This window comes from Lutra lutra, chromosome 3 (genome assembly GCF_902655055.1).
Source record: "Lutra lutra chromosome 3, mLutLut1.2, whole genome shotgun sequence".
NCBI classification, from domain to species: Eukaryota; Metazoa; Chordata; class Mammalia; order Carnivora; family Mustelidae; genus Lutra; species Lutra lutra.
The window spans coordinates 56,459,666-56,476,699 of NC_062280.1; the positions used below are offsets into that span (position 1 = coordinate 56,459,666).

Here is a 17,034-nt window from a genome sequence, read left to right on the forward strand (position 1 = left end):
ATTGTGGTAAGATAAAAACAACATAAAATTTACTATTTTTGAGTGTATAGTTCAGTGGCACTAAGTACATTCCCATTGTTGTGCAACAATCACCACCATCCATCTCCATAATTTTCTCACCTTCCCAAACTGTAACTCCATATTCATTTAACACTGGCTCCCCACTGTTGTCCTCTTTGACCCCTAGAAATCACCATTCTATTTCCTGTCTCTATAAATTTGACTTCTAGAAGAAAACAGACATAAATCTTCATCACTTTGGAGTAGAAAATGAATTCTCAGATAAGACAGTAATGCCCAAACCATAAATTAAAAAATAGAAACAGTGGACTTAATCAAAATTACAACTTTTGCTCTTCAAATGACACTGTTTAGGAACTTAAATTACAAACAAAACACTAGGACATATATGTAACTGGTACACATATCTGATGTATGATAAATGTGTATGTATCTTTGATACATATAGCTGACAACCTGAATCCAGAATATATAAATACCTTATAACTTATAATTGTAAGAGAAAGCAATTTAAAAAGGTAAATTATTTGAACAGATGCTTCCCAAAAGAAGAGCTACACGTGTCCGATAAGCACAAGAAAGGATATTCAACATCTTTAGTCATTAGGGAAACAAATTTAAACCACAATAAGATACCATTACACACATTAGAATAGCTAAAATTTAAAATATTGACAACTAAGTATTGACCAGAATATAAAGCAACTGGAACTTCATACATTGTTGATGGGTGTATAAAATGGTATAGCTACTTTGGAAAACTTTTGCAGTTTCTTAAATAGTTAATCATAAACTTATCATAAGAGCCAGCAATTCCGTGAGAAATATAAATATATGCCCACACAAAAACTTGTACACAAATGTCCACAGCAGCTTATTTATAATAACCACTGAAACAATTCAAGAGTCCATCAATAGGTAGATGACTAAACAAATTGTAGCATATACATATAATACAGTACTACTCACCAATAAAAAGGAATGAACTAATGATATATACAATATGGCTGCATCTCAAATCGCTATGCTGAGTGAAAGAAGTCAGAAACAAAAGAGTACATGTATGATTCCACTTAAATGAAATAAATCTAATGTATAATGACAAAAGGCAGACCAATTGTTGCTTGGCAAGGGCCACTAAGGAAAATTTTTGATGTGATAGAAATGATTCTATTGGTGCTTATGTGGATGAATGGTCTATCAATACTCATCAAACCATGCTCTTAAAATGAGTATATTTTGTTTTATGTAAATTATATCTTATTAAAGTTGATTTAAAAATGAAATGACTCACCTCCATCCTAATGTTCAATATTGATAGAGAGGAGAAATATGAAACAGGAAAAAAGATGAAGATGTTATCAGGAAATTGGATGATTTGGAAATTAGAAACTCAACTCTAAGTCTTCCATGTAATATAGGGCATAAAAGGCCAGACTCCAGAACTAGACTCAAGCTGGTTCAAATTCCAGCCTATGCTATTTAGAAGTTGAGTGATTTTGGACAAGCAAAGTAACTTATCTGTGCCATAATTTAATACCAAGTGAAGATAATAATAGTATACTTACCTCATATAGTTCTTATAGAGATAAATGAAATAATATACATGAAGTGCTTAGAACTGTGTCAGGCATACAGTAAATGCTATATAAATGTTAGATATTATGGTGCAAATAAAAACGACTACAAATCTACTTCACATTGCTCATATCTGAATGGTTTTATCTGACGGATGTTCGGTAGTCTAGTAAAAAATAAATGCAATATGCTCAATAACGAGAACCACCTCCTATGTGTTATATAAGCAGACTGTCCAAAGATTTCATGGAAAGAAAACTTGGAACAAAATCTGAAGTACTATTATAATCCTGAGGTGAGTGAATTAGCATACAACACCAAGTTTGGACAAACTAAGGAGATGTTAAACATCTCTTACACGGGTCCTATTAAAAATGGGATTTTGCTTTCTAGAGCTATCAACTGGCCAAATTAAACTGTGAAAATCCTAAATGTACAATATTATATAAGAAGCAAAATGAAGAGATTATCAGAACTAATTATATTAACCATAACATTTCTGAACTAAATATCACACAAAAAAATCTAAAATAAATCAGAAACATCTAATTAGAAGGTTGCAAAATAATCACAGAATTTAATTACCTTATATATCCTGGAACATCTATTGACTTCCTTATTTTTTTATGTAATTGTAGCTTCTTTTTACTAGTAGGAGTGATAACAATAAAAAATTTTTATTGTGATAAAAATATAAAATTTACCATTTAACCATTTTTTCCATTTATTGAAATATAATTGACATACAACATTGTGTTAGTTTTAGGTTTATAACATGATGATTTGATATATGTATATACTGTGAAATGACTATCACTATTAGTTTAGTTAACAGCTACTACCTCACACAGTTAGAAATTTTGTGTGTTTGTATGACAACTTTCAAGATCTAATCTCTTAGCAACTTTCAAATACACATCGCAGTATTTTAAACTTTAGTCACAATTTTGTTTACATCCTGGACTTATTTATCTATAACTGAGAGTTTGTACCTTTTGAAATGTACCCATTTCACCCTTGCTTCTGGCAACCACCAATCTGTTCAATGCATCTGTGGACTGTGGCTTTTTAGATTCTACATATAAATGAGAATCATACAGTATTTGTCTTTTACTGTCTGTCTTATTTCACTCAGCATTAATGCCCTCAAGGTTCATCTTCGTGGCAGGATTTCCTTCCTTTTTATGACTAAATAACAGTTCAGCATGTGTGTGTGTGTGTGTGTGTGTGTGTGTGTATTACAACGTCTTTATCCATTCAGCCCTTGATGGATGCTTAGGTTGTTTCCATATCTTGATGTTGTAAATAATGCTGCAATGACCTATTGTAATAAAGGCTTGCAGATATCTTTTCAAGATAATTATTTTTTCACTTCAGATAGATACCAAAATTGGAATTGCTGAATTGCATGGTAATACTACTTTCAATTTTTTTAGGAACCTCCATGTTGTTTTTCATGTTACACCAATTTATATTCCCACCCAATGCACAAGGGTTCTCTTTTCTCCACATTCTCATCAATGCTTATCTCTTGTCTTTATGATGATACCATTCTGACAGGTGTCAGGTGATATCTCATTGTGGTTTTGATTTATATTTCAATGATGATTAGTGATATTGAGCACCTTTTCATGTATGTGCTGGCCATTTGTATATCTTCTTGGAAAAATGTCTATTTAGTTCCTCTGCTCATTTTTAATCTGTTTGTTGTTGTTGTTGTTGCTGTTGTTATTGAGTTGTATATCAGTTTCTTGCAATGATCATGTGATATGTGACTTTCTCTCTTATTTTAGTATTTGAAATAAAAATTTGCTGAAGATGTTCTATTAAAAAGCATATTTTTTGCCAAGTGACATCCTTTAATTGGGAATTCTAATTTCTACTTTTGTTCATATATTTCTTTTTGAGATTCAAAAATATTTATGACCTGATAAGTACATGTACTAACATTTTCCTTCTTCCCTAGAAAACCATGAGGAAAAGTAAAATGCTCATTGATTGAACCAGATTTGGTATCTTCCATGCTCATCAAGTATGTACAGTACTATAATTTTCTAAATACTATAAAATTTTGGCTTCTCACCAGTCAAAATTATCTCTTGTACTTTTTTTTTCATATGACTTTTGTTATGCTAGCTCTACAGAAGATTAGGTATATGGACTCCTTAATCAAAATGGATAAGCCCTTCCCCATTTAAAAAGCTCACGTAGTTGAATATTAAGGTGGAAACTATGTTTTATACCCAAATGACAATCTTGTTATTAGATTTGGCTGCCTTTTTATTATTAAAAGAGCAGTCATATTTTTAAAACCTGCTTTTATAGAGAATAGAAAGAGAGCTCTGTTATCAAAAACAAAGACTTGTTAAAGGTAGTATTGAAAATAAATAATTGGCTTTTGTTCATGAATGGCTAAATCTATTTTGTGGTTCAAAGAGCTAAGAACAGATTGCTTCCCTTAGATTGTTAGCAAAGAAATGTTTTCATCAATTAACATTCTTTGCTAAGAACAATTTTTTCCAGTGCTATTTCTCAAATGGAGCATTACATAAATGGAGCTGCCCAAAGGACAATTCTTGGGCTTTTTTCTTTAATGTTCTAGAGTATAATAATTATGGCATACCAGTTCAAAAGGCTGGAAAAAAACAAAACAAAACAAAATCAAGTTTCAAACAGATAATTTACGTGGAGGAAAAAGTTGCCATTAGGTAGCCATTCCTGCAAATTAAATAAAAGGTACATCACCCACAAATTGTGCCAGTCTTCCTCTTCATTGTGCTTTTGCCCAACATTTACATCCCAGTAGGATGAAAAGTTAAGGGCAAGGTGTAGGAAATACAGAATGTTGTCACAAAAGGCATCAAACTGTAGGAACACACCATTCAATTTACCCAGAGCTATTCCATTGCCTCAGCTTTATCCTTTCCTCTTCTAGCTTGTGCTGAAGTGATTACCACCATATGAGGGTCCACAGAGCGTGTGCAATAATCGTGGACGTTTATCGATCAAGTTCTTATAAGACAGGCACTATACTAAAAGCTTTACCTATTTTGATTGAGTTAAGATTCACAGTGATATTTGGATAACACTGTTGTTCCTACTTTGCAGAATAGGAAACTGAGGTAAAGATCATACAACTAGTGGGTGGTAGAAACCAGATACACACCCAGGCTCAAGAGCCCATGTACCTAACCTCTCTATTCTCCCTGTCAGTGAAGGGAGACAACTCACAGGCAGTGTTCCTCAACATGCAGAGAAATGGACCTCTGTCACGATTTTTTTAGTAGAGAGATGTTCCCTAAGGGGAAAGGGAAGGTCCTAGAGGGAGAGAAAAAAAGGCAAGATACAAGTGGGAGTTAAGGGGAGAGACAGATATTGAACCAAGAAAAAGAAAGCAGTGTATGTAAAGGCAGTTTATGAGAACATGAGAACAAAGAGGGCAGTGGAAATAGACTTAAGGGCAAAGTGATAAACATTTGTGGTAAATTTCCTTCAAGAAAATAAAGAAAACAAAGCCAAGATTTAGAATGAGATCATGCATTTCATTTAATACACAAATTAACCTAAACCCAGAAAAGATTTGAGTGTGACTGATATATTTTACAGATCAGTAAAAACGGCCAGACAGATTAAATGACTTGTCTAAGACCTAAGGAAGCAGGTAGCATAGGTGAGGCTAGAACCCACGCAGATCTCCTGACTTTTGAGCTCAATGCTCTTCCACCAACTATAGCAAACACATTTTGTCAGCTTTTAAAACAGAGGTGATGGCCAATAGGTTTTGACTCAATTTAAGGACCACCACCTCTGTGTTCAACACGTTGAAGTTTAAACACAAAATACCTTAAAGTTCTTAAAGTTATCATCTTCTCAATAGTCAAATAGTATTGTAGAGGAGCAATGAAGATAAAGTAGTCATTTATAAATGCAAGGAAGAGAGTTCTTGGCATAGATGCATTTTTTTTTACCTCTAATGTTTTATTCCTACACAAATTTTTAAACTGAAATTATTTGAGTTTTGAAAAATTTAGTCACACATGTATGTATGGCAAAGAGTGAAATATCTAAATCATACTAATTTGTTCTTTACTAGAGAGACTGAAAAGGTTGGATGGTGAGAGTTATATATCCAGTGTTAATGCTGGTTTGTAATCTCTAATTTTCTTCCCAGCTCGAAAATTCTATAATTTTAGAAAACTGGTAATTAGGTGTAATTAGATAAAATATTTTTATAATTTAAGTATATTTGACCCAATGAGATTACAATACACCACCTAAGTCTATGAGAAAATTATTTATAGTGACTTCAAAAAGGGGAGATTTATAAGTTAATAAAATGCTGATGGTTATCATCTATGGCATTTCAGACTATGGTAATTGATTAAAAATTTTTTTTAACTTGTTGAAAAATAGAAGGAAGAAAGTAAAAAGGAAAGCTGAAGTAAAGTAGAAATGAGATCTTTTCTCATATAATCTCTTAGATACCAAGGACCCCTGTATTTGTGATAGGTACAGTAGTATACTCATACTAGAAGCTCAGAAGTTACATATTTCCCTTTTTTCAGGTTTAAAAGTTAATGAGTAGTGTTTGTGAGAAAGGAGAAGTATCTTATGCCTCATTTTCATTAATGTGGGGGCAGTCAGTGGAAAAATAAATGAGTTTTCCAAAGCCAAATAGTAAATCATTGAAAGCCTAGAGTTTTGAAATCAGGTTTTCTATTGACCATAGAAATGAATTAATTCTGTGTGGGTGGAATTTTTTTCTTATCTCAAATTCTCTATCTTATGGCAATTTCCTTAGCCTTCATTCTACTGTATTTGCGTTATGTCTCACTTCCACATCATTTGGCTGTGTCAAAAGAATAATCTTCTCAATACCACTTGAGACTTTACCTCTCTCAAGATGGATCACAGTTATGATTAGTGACTCTAATTATGTTAGAAATTCAAATGTGGCTTGTTAGAGGTAAATGATCTAACTGATCTTCAAGACAACAAAAACACCAAAAAATTAGAATGTAGTTTTCCAGAGATTTATATCACCTGTGGTAGACAGAGGAAAAAAACTAAAAAACCAACAGAAACAAAGCAAACAAGAGGGAAAGAATGTACATTATATCTAAGGATGTTCTACTAAAAATGAGGTCTGTAAACATTCTCAATCACATATCTCTATTACCAAACATAATTATAAATTATTTAAATGTAATGTCTTAACATATAAAACACAAAGAACAATCCACAAGAACAAAAAAAAAAAGATGTACTGAAATATATATTGGTGATTTTTTTTTTTAAAGATTTATTTATTTGAGGGAGGGAGGGGCAAAAGGAGAGAGGAAATCCTAAGCAGATGCCTTGCTGAGCACAGAGCCCAACGTGAGGTTTGATCTCATGACTCTGAGATCATGACCCCCACTGAAACCGAGAGCTGGATGCCCTACCAACTGGGCCATTTGGGTGCCCCTATGTATTGATAATTTAAATAAATTTTAGTGAGAGTTTTGTGATGGAAAATGTTGCATTACCTTGAAAATCATGGTTTAATACCTGGTCATAGAAAGATTCAAATTTAAGATCAGTTTATTCCCATACTTGGCTGTAAGGGCTATAAAAGCTAAAATAGATACCACAAAAAGATATGGAAGAAATACAAAGTTGTCTTCATGTGCTCAATTACGACACTCAAATTTCAACTCCAACCAATAGTTATACTAAGGTTGTAATTTAGGCTTTTTCTCTAATAATTTTCTGACTTCCCTATCAATCAGTTTTCCCTGAAAGTTTTTTTTTTCTTTAACGTTTAACAAACAGCCTCTCAATCCACTGAAATGATATTTGGAAGATTTTCGATCATGTTAGAAGATGATGTTAGTAAGATGATACGCTTACATCATTTTTTAAAGTTTTTGTTTGTAATAGCTTGAGACATAATTTATATTCCATGAAAATATAGCCATTATAAGCATACAATGTGATTATTTTTAATAAATGTGTAATTGTGCAATCATTACCACCCTTCAGTTCTAGGATATTTCCATCATCTGAAAATGTTCTATCATATTCACTTACATTCAATCTTCACATCCCAGCTCAAAGCAATCAATAATTTGCTTTTTGTCTATTTTTTTGTTTTTTGGAAGGGTCCTACAAATGGTATTATATAACATGTGGTCTTGGGGCACCTGGGTGCCTCAATCAGTTAAGCATCCCACTTTCAGTTTTGGCTCAGGTCATGCTCTCAGGGTCGTGAGATCGAGCCCCTCATCAAGCTGGGTACACAGCACGTGGTCTGCTTGAGAGTCTTTCGCCTCCTCTGTCTCCCTGCGTTCCTCCCTCCACTCAACCTCGGTCTCTAAAATAAGTAAATAATTTTTACCACATTTTATCTAATAATTACTTGACAGACATTTTGATTATTTTGTTTTTTCCAACTATGAATAATACTGATATTATTGATATAAACATCTTTGTGTAGACATGTGTTTTTATTTCTTGCTGAGTCATATGGTAAGTTCATACTTATATTTAAAAAAAAAACTGTCCAGTGGTTTTCCAGAATGGAAACCAGCAACTTAAAATAGTTCCAGTTTTCCACATCCTCATCATCACTTGGTATTATTAATCTTTTGTCTATACCCATGGTAGTGGTTATATAGTTGTATCGTGGTTTTAATGTCTATTTCCTTTATGATTAATCATGTTGAGTATCTTCTTCTATTATGATTAGCCATTTATATAACATTTTGGTGAAATGTCTATCCAAATATTTTGCACATGGGCACATATTGCATGGAGCACTGGGTATGGTGCATAAACAATGAATTTTGGAATACTGAAAAAATAAAATAAAATAAAATAAAATTTATTTTGCACATTTTTTTTTAAGATTTTTTTTTAATTTATTCATTTGACAGAGAGAGATAGAGATCACAAGTAGGCAGAGAGGCAGGCAGAGAGAGGAGGAAGCAGGCTCACCGCTGAGCAGAGAGCCTGACATGGGGCTCAATCCCAGGACCATGAGATGATGACCTGAGCTGAAGGCAGAGGCTTAACCCACTGAGCCACCCAGGCGCCCCGATTTTGCACATTTTTAAATTGAGTTGCTTGCCTTCTTACTTTTCATGTTTAGAAATTGAATATATATTCTCTATATAAGTCCTTTATCAGACTATGATTGGAAAACTATTTTTCCCCAGACACCTGGCTGGCTCAGCGGGAAGATGTAGGACTCCTGTTCTCAGGGTCAAGAGTTTGAGGCCTACATTGGGCATAGAGATTTAAAAAAAAAAAAAAAAAAAAACACTTAAAGAAAAAAGAAAATATTCTTTCCCAATCTATGGCTTATATTCTCATTTTCTTGTGTTTTGAAAGACAAAAGTTTTATTTAAAAAAAATTATTTTTATTAAATACAATTTATCAATTTCTTCTTTTATGGATCATGATGTGGTATCATATCCAAGATATCTTTGCCTAAAGCAAAGTCACAGAAATCTTGTATTATGCTTTATTCCAGAAGTCTGATAATTTTATTTTTTTAAGATTTTATTTTTAGATAATCTCTACACCCAACATGGGATTTGAACCCATGACTCAGATATCAAGAGTCGCAGCCCTTCCAAATGAGCTAGCCAGGTGCCCCCTAGGTCTTATAATTTTAGTTCTTAGGTCTATGATGCAAACTGAGTTAATTTTTCTGTGTGCTGTAAGGTAAGAGTAAAAGCTCATGATTTTGCATATGGATAGTTAATGCACTTCATGAAGAGACAGCCCTTTCCCCACTGAACTACCTTGGCATCTTTGTTGGAATTCAGTTGACCATAAATGTTAAGGACTTGCTTCTGCACTCTCTATTCTATGTCATTGATCTACATGGCTATCATTATGCCAATACTATATTCTGTTACTGCGACTTTTTAATAAATTTTTAAATTGGATATTGAAATTCTTCCTACTCTGTTGGGTTTCTTTGGAGGGAGCTGTTATTCTTGTTTCCATGTATGTGCATTTTTTAAAGGATTTTATTTACTTATTTCAGAGAGAGAGCACAGGCAGGGGGAGCAGCAGAGGGAGAGAAAGAAGCAGACTACCTGCTGAGCAGAGAGCCCCATGCGGAGCCGGACCCCAGGACTCTCGGATCATGACCTGAGCTGAAGGCAGACACAACCCACTGAGCCACCCAGGCACCCCTATATGTGCATTTTAACACTGACTTATCAATTTCTATATAAAGCATTTGCTGGGATTTTGATAGGGATCACATTGAATCTATAGGTCAGAGATCTTATACTTTTCTAAAATATATTCCTCAGGATATGTTTGTTTTTATGTTATTATAAATGGAATTGTTTCTTCAAGTTTACTTTCAAATTGCTAATTCCTAGCATATGAAAATACAACTGTTTTTATGTACTGATCATATATATCTTGTGACCTTGTTAAATTCATTTATTACTTCTAGTGTCACTTTTGTTGAATTTTCTTCAGAATTTTCTATGTATATGATGTTATCTGTAAATAAAGGTAGCTTTAAATTTCCCATTCCAATTTATATGCCTTTATTTTTTTTTCCTTATTACAATGGCTAAAGCCTTTAGAACAATGTTGAATAAAAATTATAAGAGTGGATATCATTTCATTCTCAATCTTAAGGGAAAATATTCAGTCTTTTACCACAAATGTGATGACAGCTATAGGTTTTTCATAGATGCACTCTATCACATCAAGGAAGTGCCCTTCTGTTTCTAGTTTGTTGGACATCTATATCATGAATGGGTTGTTCTATCTTGTCAATTGCCTTTTCTTCATCTATTTTTATCATTTTTCCTTATTTTTAAAAGCTACTAAATGACAGAAAAATTTGGCATTTCTTGCCTTGTGGTTCCTGACAAGATAATGTACCAGCAGGTGCTGCTGACTTATGGTCCTAGTCCAACTTGAGATGCATAGAAGTTGTAACCAGCTGTGTGGAAGTCCTGTGATAAGAGTTAGCTGACCTGGTGTGTAAAGGAAACAGGGGTCCGGGAATGAGAAGGGCTGGGTGCCATGGTTGGAAGATAGGATATAAGGAGAACTCTTGTATGTGATTTATATTCTCTCCCCTACTGTTCTAATCAGCTCATTGCCATCTTTATGAAGCAAGCAGATAGTTCTGGAGTTAAGAAACTAATGAAGTCATATTTTCACAGAATTTATTTAAGGAAGATAACTTCAAATCTATACCTTATACAACAGTTTGGTGTGGTGATCATTTGATATCCCAGGGTTGGAACTGAGTCTAGAACTACTTTACAAATGGAAACTGTTGATTTTCCAAGTGCCCCGCATCTGTCCGACAGCCTTCTTTTGCTTTAGGCTTCATTCTAAGCTAGAAACTAAATGGATTTCATCAGTAATTAGTACACTTCCAACATAGATCCATTTATGAAAACTGTCATATTAATTTTTGACAGATCATTTTTGCTTGATATGGAATTCTTGATCTATAGGTTTTTTTCTTTCAGAACTTCAAATCTATTCTTCCATTGTTCTCTGGCGTCTTCTGTTTCTGATGATAAGTCAGCTAATAATTTTACTGTGGTTTCCTTGAACATAACGAGTTGTTATTTTCTTGTTGCTTCAAAATTTTCTTGTCTTTGTTTTTTAGCAATCTGATGATGATATATCTAGTTTTGATTTTTATGTTTAGTCTATTCAGGATTTGCTAGGTTTCATTGATCTGTAGATTAATTTTTTTATAAAATTTGGGAAGTTTTTGGTTGCTGCTTCTTGAAATATTTTTTATATACTCTTCTATCCCTCCTTTCTTTCTTGTACTCCCAGCTGCTCCACAAAGTTTCTGAAACTCTGTTCATTTTTCTTCAAACTTTTTTTCTCTCTGTTACTCAGAGTGGGTAGTTACCATTTCTTTTTTATACTTTCTATTTCTTTATTGAGAGTCCCTATTTGTTGAGTCATTTTACCTTTAAGTTTTTAAATGAATTTATAGTAGCTCGTTTGGATTAGTTGCCTACAAAATCCAACAGGTGGGCTCCTCAGCATGTCCACTGGCTACCTATTTTTCTGAATTTGGGTTATTTTTCCCTGTTTTGTTTTGTTTTGTTCTTTGCATGTCTCAAAATTTTTTGTTGAAAACTCTATTATTTTAGCTAAATATTATAGCAATATTGGATCAATTCTGGTTTTCCTCTTGAAAGATTTTCTTTAAATTGGTGGAAATTAGATCTCAGAATCTCTTTCCACTGAGCTGTGTAGTCACTGATATCTCTGGCAAATTTTCCTATCTCATTTTTATTTTTTAGCCCTGTTTCTAAAAATTAGTATACATGTACAAAATAAATATAAATTCTAATTTTTTCTTTCTACATTAGTAGCATGGCAAATCATTCTACTTTAAAAAACCAAACATATTGCTAATCTTCTCAAAGTTCTTCTCTTGTTCCCAATTTCATGGGAGGGGAACTGAGTAGAAGAATATAAGGCTTTAAGGTTGGGGAGTGGGGAGTAATAGACACCACAATAAATAAAGTTCTTTTAAATGAGACTGGCAATATTTGGAACTAAAAAACTAGGTCATTTTTTATAGTTTGTTTGTTAGACAGTTTTAGATTGTTATTCTTCATAGTACAATAAGATGGTCATAATACATGTTCTGGTTTGTTGTCAGATATTTGCACAATATTGCATTGAAATCTTTTTATTGTAAGAAACAGAGACTCAATAAATGCAAACTGGGAAAATAAAGTATTGGGGTGACTATGAGAAACAGAAAGTTCATGGAATACTAAAAAATGAAGTGTATTCTGGCTTTGTGGGGAGAATAGGAGCCCTGAAAACATCAGGGCCAATACAGCAGTTCTCTCTAGCTCACTTGTTCTCTCAATTCCAAATTTCCAGGAAATGAATCTGATTGGCCTTGTTATAGGTTATGGCCAATGGTCTGCAATGAACTGATTACATTTGAATCAGGTCTCTCTGGCTGATACCATGGCCAGATGCTAGGTCAGGAAGCTTGCAGAGCTGCACACTTCAGTGGCTGTGGATATAGGTACTTAGAAATATGTCTATTACACTTACCAGGTGTTTGATGCCTTCGTGATTTTATAAAGTTGTTACATTCTCACGACTCTACTGTGTTCCAAAAAACAGAGCAACTTGGATACTTTGGGTGGAAAAAAATGTAGGTAACTCTTATTTAATCTGCTTGACAAGGCTGAGTTTCAACTGCTTTTCCCAATACATAGAATTTTAGCTCTCAATGTGGTAACTTCACCCCAAAGCACATGCCGCTAGTCCTTCTCACACAGTCCCTCCCTCATAGAGGGGCAGAGATAGGTCCTCTTAGCGATAAGATTTAAAGCTTTTCTCCCTTGGGAGGCTGCACGGCAGAAACCTCCCCTCTGCTCTGTAATATGTTATCTCCCCTCTCTACATTGAACCTCTAGTCCCATCTTCTTGTAAGTACCTCCCTACATTACTGATTCTACGTTTTCATTGTTAGAAGTCAAATTCTTCCAAGGACTGAAAAAAAGGATTAATGAATGTTGGCTTTTCTTGCTGTGGGAGATACTTTAGTAGTCCAAGGCACTATGGAGGATACAGTCATAACTATTACATGTATCCTATCTTCTAGGAGAGGAGGCTTACACATAACTAACTATACCATGGGGTAGAGAGTGACACAATAAAATACTAAGGCAGAAATCACCTTCTCCAGAGGTGCGAGTAAGGTGGGGGGAAATTTTCAGAAAGGCTTTAGAGGTACCAGTTGGGCTGGGCCTCTAAGGGCAGGGGAGGATTTGCATAGTCAGAGAATAGTCTGGAGGTGGGACACAGTCAATTCTGAAATCCTGAGCAGAATTATTATTAAGCTCTAGCAGCCATTCTCAGGACCAGTTTACTTCACTGCTCTCTTTCCTTCATTTGCCACCTGCCTCTGTTTTAACATTCCTTTTAAAAACAAACAAAAAAAGCAACTATCAATTAGTGTGTTTTTTGGAATTCTTGTATTTACTTCTTCCACCTTCTCCATATGCTTCTAAGAATGAGAAAGGAGCCAGTGTTTCTGCTCTCCCCCTTTCCCTTGCTGCCTCTGCTATTATTTTTCAGGAATACTAATCATGATGAGCTAATATGAAAATAACAAACATTGGAAAGTTACAAAGTTTTCATAATCATGAAAGGTTCTGACTGACTTCTTCCTGAGATGGTAACTGAAAAAAAAAAAAAAATCCTTTTGATTTCTGCAATTTACTTTTTTTCTCGAAGGTGGTGCTCACCAAAACCTCTTCAGTCTTTAGAACTTTGCCCTAGGTCCCACATTCAGTCAGGCTCAGCAGAGACCCCTCTTCCCACACTTCTTCCCAGTAGTAAGAACCACCTACCTAGGTGGTTTGGCTAGCAGGTTAAATGCTTCCTCTTCTCAAGTTGTTCATTTGCATTAATATGGAACCTCTGAGTGAGAGACAACGGTTTCTACCCTTCACTGGAAATCTGGAATTAAGGAACTGCGACTTGCAAGTATAAGGCCCTTTTGTAGGAGAGAAACTTACTGACAAAATGAGTTAGGATTTTGAGAAGAAAGTGCAAAACCTTCAGAATCTTTTCAGTTGTATTCAAGGGCCAGGATATTGAAGGTTAAAAAATAAAAGCCTTAAGAAATTCCCTTCAGGGGCGCCTGGTTGGCTCAGTGGGTTAAAGCCTCTGCTTTCAGCTTAGGTCATGATCCCAGGGTCTTGGACTTGAGCCCCGCTTTGGGTTCTCCGCTCAGCGGGAAGCCTGCTTCCTCCTCTCTCTCTCTCTGACTGCCTCTCTGCCTACTTACGATCTCTGTCAAATAAATAAATAAAATCTTAAAAAAAAAAAGAAAGAAAGAAAGAAAAAAAGTCCTTCAGACTGTTTTTTTGGTGAGAAGAAAAGCCAAAAGATGGAGAGGGAGGTAGGCTGAAGAAGAGTGGTTTCACAAATGGTCAGGTATGTTGTAAGGTGTAGGGAAGAAAAATTTTTGGAGGAGAAAATAACATATTATCTAAGGGAGAAATTATGATCAATAGAGGATAATCCTGGGGGGACAAGATGGTCCATGTTTGGGAGTAGAAATGGATAATGAGTCTAGAACAGAAGAGGGGCACTCCTTCTCAGTCAGGACTAAAGTAAGTGATCAGGTGTAAAAATTGAGACGGGGTTGAGGAGAGTTAAAGAGAGAAACCTCATGATGGATCCTCAGTTTATAGAACTGGAAGAAGACAAAGTACAGTGGGGACTTGAGGAGAGCAGAAATGGGACAGGTTCAGAGAAGTGCCTTGGATAATGTCCCTGCTTAAGTGTTCTGTTTAACCAATCTCCTGATGAAGAAAGGAATTTAGAGAATCGGTGAAGACCCAGCCAAGACTCGATAGCATAGACTTTCACTGGAACAAAGTGATTTCTTAGCCTTATCCAGCAAAGCATGGTAGTACAGGAGCAAGTTCAAAAGAAAATTTTCAACTGCGAATAAGAATTACAAAAAATAACTAATAATAATAATAATAATGTCAAATGGCAACATCTTAAGGACTTTATTCACAGATTTTAGTGACATTTTAATCACTGCAAACATGGAATACGATATCAAAATACTCATCACATGATCTGAGAAAAATACAAACAGAAAAGATTACTGGAGTAAAAAAAAAATTAATTCTTGTTTTCTTCTTTCTATGCTAGCCTAAGGCAAGAATAAAGGAAACATCAGTGGGGGCACCTGGGTGGCTCAGTGGGTTAAAGCCTCTGCCTTCAGCTCGGGTCATGATCCCAGAGTCCTGGGATCGAGTCCTGGGATCGAGCCCCGCATCGGGCTCTCTGCTCGGCAGGAAGCCTGCTTCCTCCTCTCTCTCTCTGCCTGCCTCTCTGCCTACTTGTGATCTCTGTCAAATGAATAAAATCTTAAAAAAAAAAAAAAAAAGGAAACATCAGTGTAATTCTTTCCATTAGACACATCTTCTATTCATTATTATTAGATATTTTTTAAAACCAGGGGCGCCTGGGTGGCTCAGTGGGTTAAAGCCTCTGCCTTTGGCTCAGGTCATGATCCCAGGGTCCTGGGATCGAGCCCCACATCGGCTCTCTGCTCAGCAGGGAGCCTGCTTCCCCTCCTCTCTCTCTGCCTGACTCTCTGCCTACTTGTGATCTCTGTCAATTAAATAAATAAAATCTTTAAAAAAAAAAACCAAATCATTGGTATCTTCTTAGTACATTAAAAATTAGTCATACAATTTGCATTTTATTTTTTCTATTCTCCAAAAACAAACACGCATACAAAAGCCAGAAATGAAAAGCATGATGTGCAAACTTCCACGATAGCAAGGCATGAGACGAGCACACACTATCGTCCCTGCTGATTCCTTGTCCATTTTAGAAATATTTAGGGGGAACATTCATATGTTCAACTGTTTTGTTCCACAGATCAACCCTGCATAGGATTACAAACTAGGTTTAAATTTTACTACAAATTTTAAGAGATGTTTCTCCAATCAAGGCACCATATTAAGTCTTATCTATTTATGTAATATTCCAATTATAGTAAGATAAAAACTAATAGCAAAGCATATTATTCAACTTAAAATTCCATACAGTAGTTAGACCTATGTAGCTTGCACACATAGTCATCTGTTTCTCTCAATAGATATTTGTAATTTCCAAAATCCTGTTAGCTTTTTCACAAAATATGGTCCCTCTAGGGTGGTAACATAAACATTGCTTTCTTACGTCTTACTAACATGGCAAAATCACCAAAAGAATGTCAGTGGCTACATGATAGAGCTATAAAATGCTTAAAAGCGTAATATTTTCATGAAGACCCACTTGAATAGCCAGTATCTAAATATCAAAGTTATTTACAAAAAAGTTGGTATTGACAAACAAGCACAAAGTGAGTAAAGGAAAGCAAAGAACTTATGAAAGCTCAAGATTTTTCTGTGTACTAACTGCATGTCTCAGTTCATTTCTTTATCAAATTTGAGGTAAACTGGAAAATACCCAGAAAACAACACCTCTCAACTGTAAACTATTCTCTTTACTCTGTGAGATCACCAGAAGGCATGAAGAATCGACTTTGTCACCTGTCTTTCCTCACTCTGAAAACTCTTAGGGGAAAGAGCGTGCACGTGCCAAGCTCACAGTGCATAATGTACACACAGGTGGGTCTTTAATAAAAATCCTTCAATGGCGAGATTAGAGGTTTGCTTGGAGAACAGAGAACACATCATCTTATGTGATGACTCAATGACAACCAACATAATATACGTCAGCCTGTTTCCTTACCAAAATATCATTCAAAGGATATATTCTTTGAGTCTCCTTTAGGTAAGTCTGTTAAGTTTTTAGACCCAACATTTTGAGGCAAGATCCGCCCCAGGGAAAGGGGAGTGGTTGAACGAAAAACAAGTAGAATTCAG

At 34.9% G+C, this 17,034-nt stretch overlaps 1 protein-coding gene across 1 annotated transcript in view; it reads right to left on the reverse strand.

Moving 5' to 3' along the window:
- Positions 1 to 17,034, reverse strand: part of CCDC148 (coiled-coil domain containing 148) — a 273,305-nt gene that overhangs the window by 255,758 nt on the left and 513 nt on the right. The gene's annotated exons all lie outside the window — the stretch shown is intronic.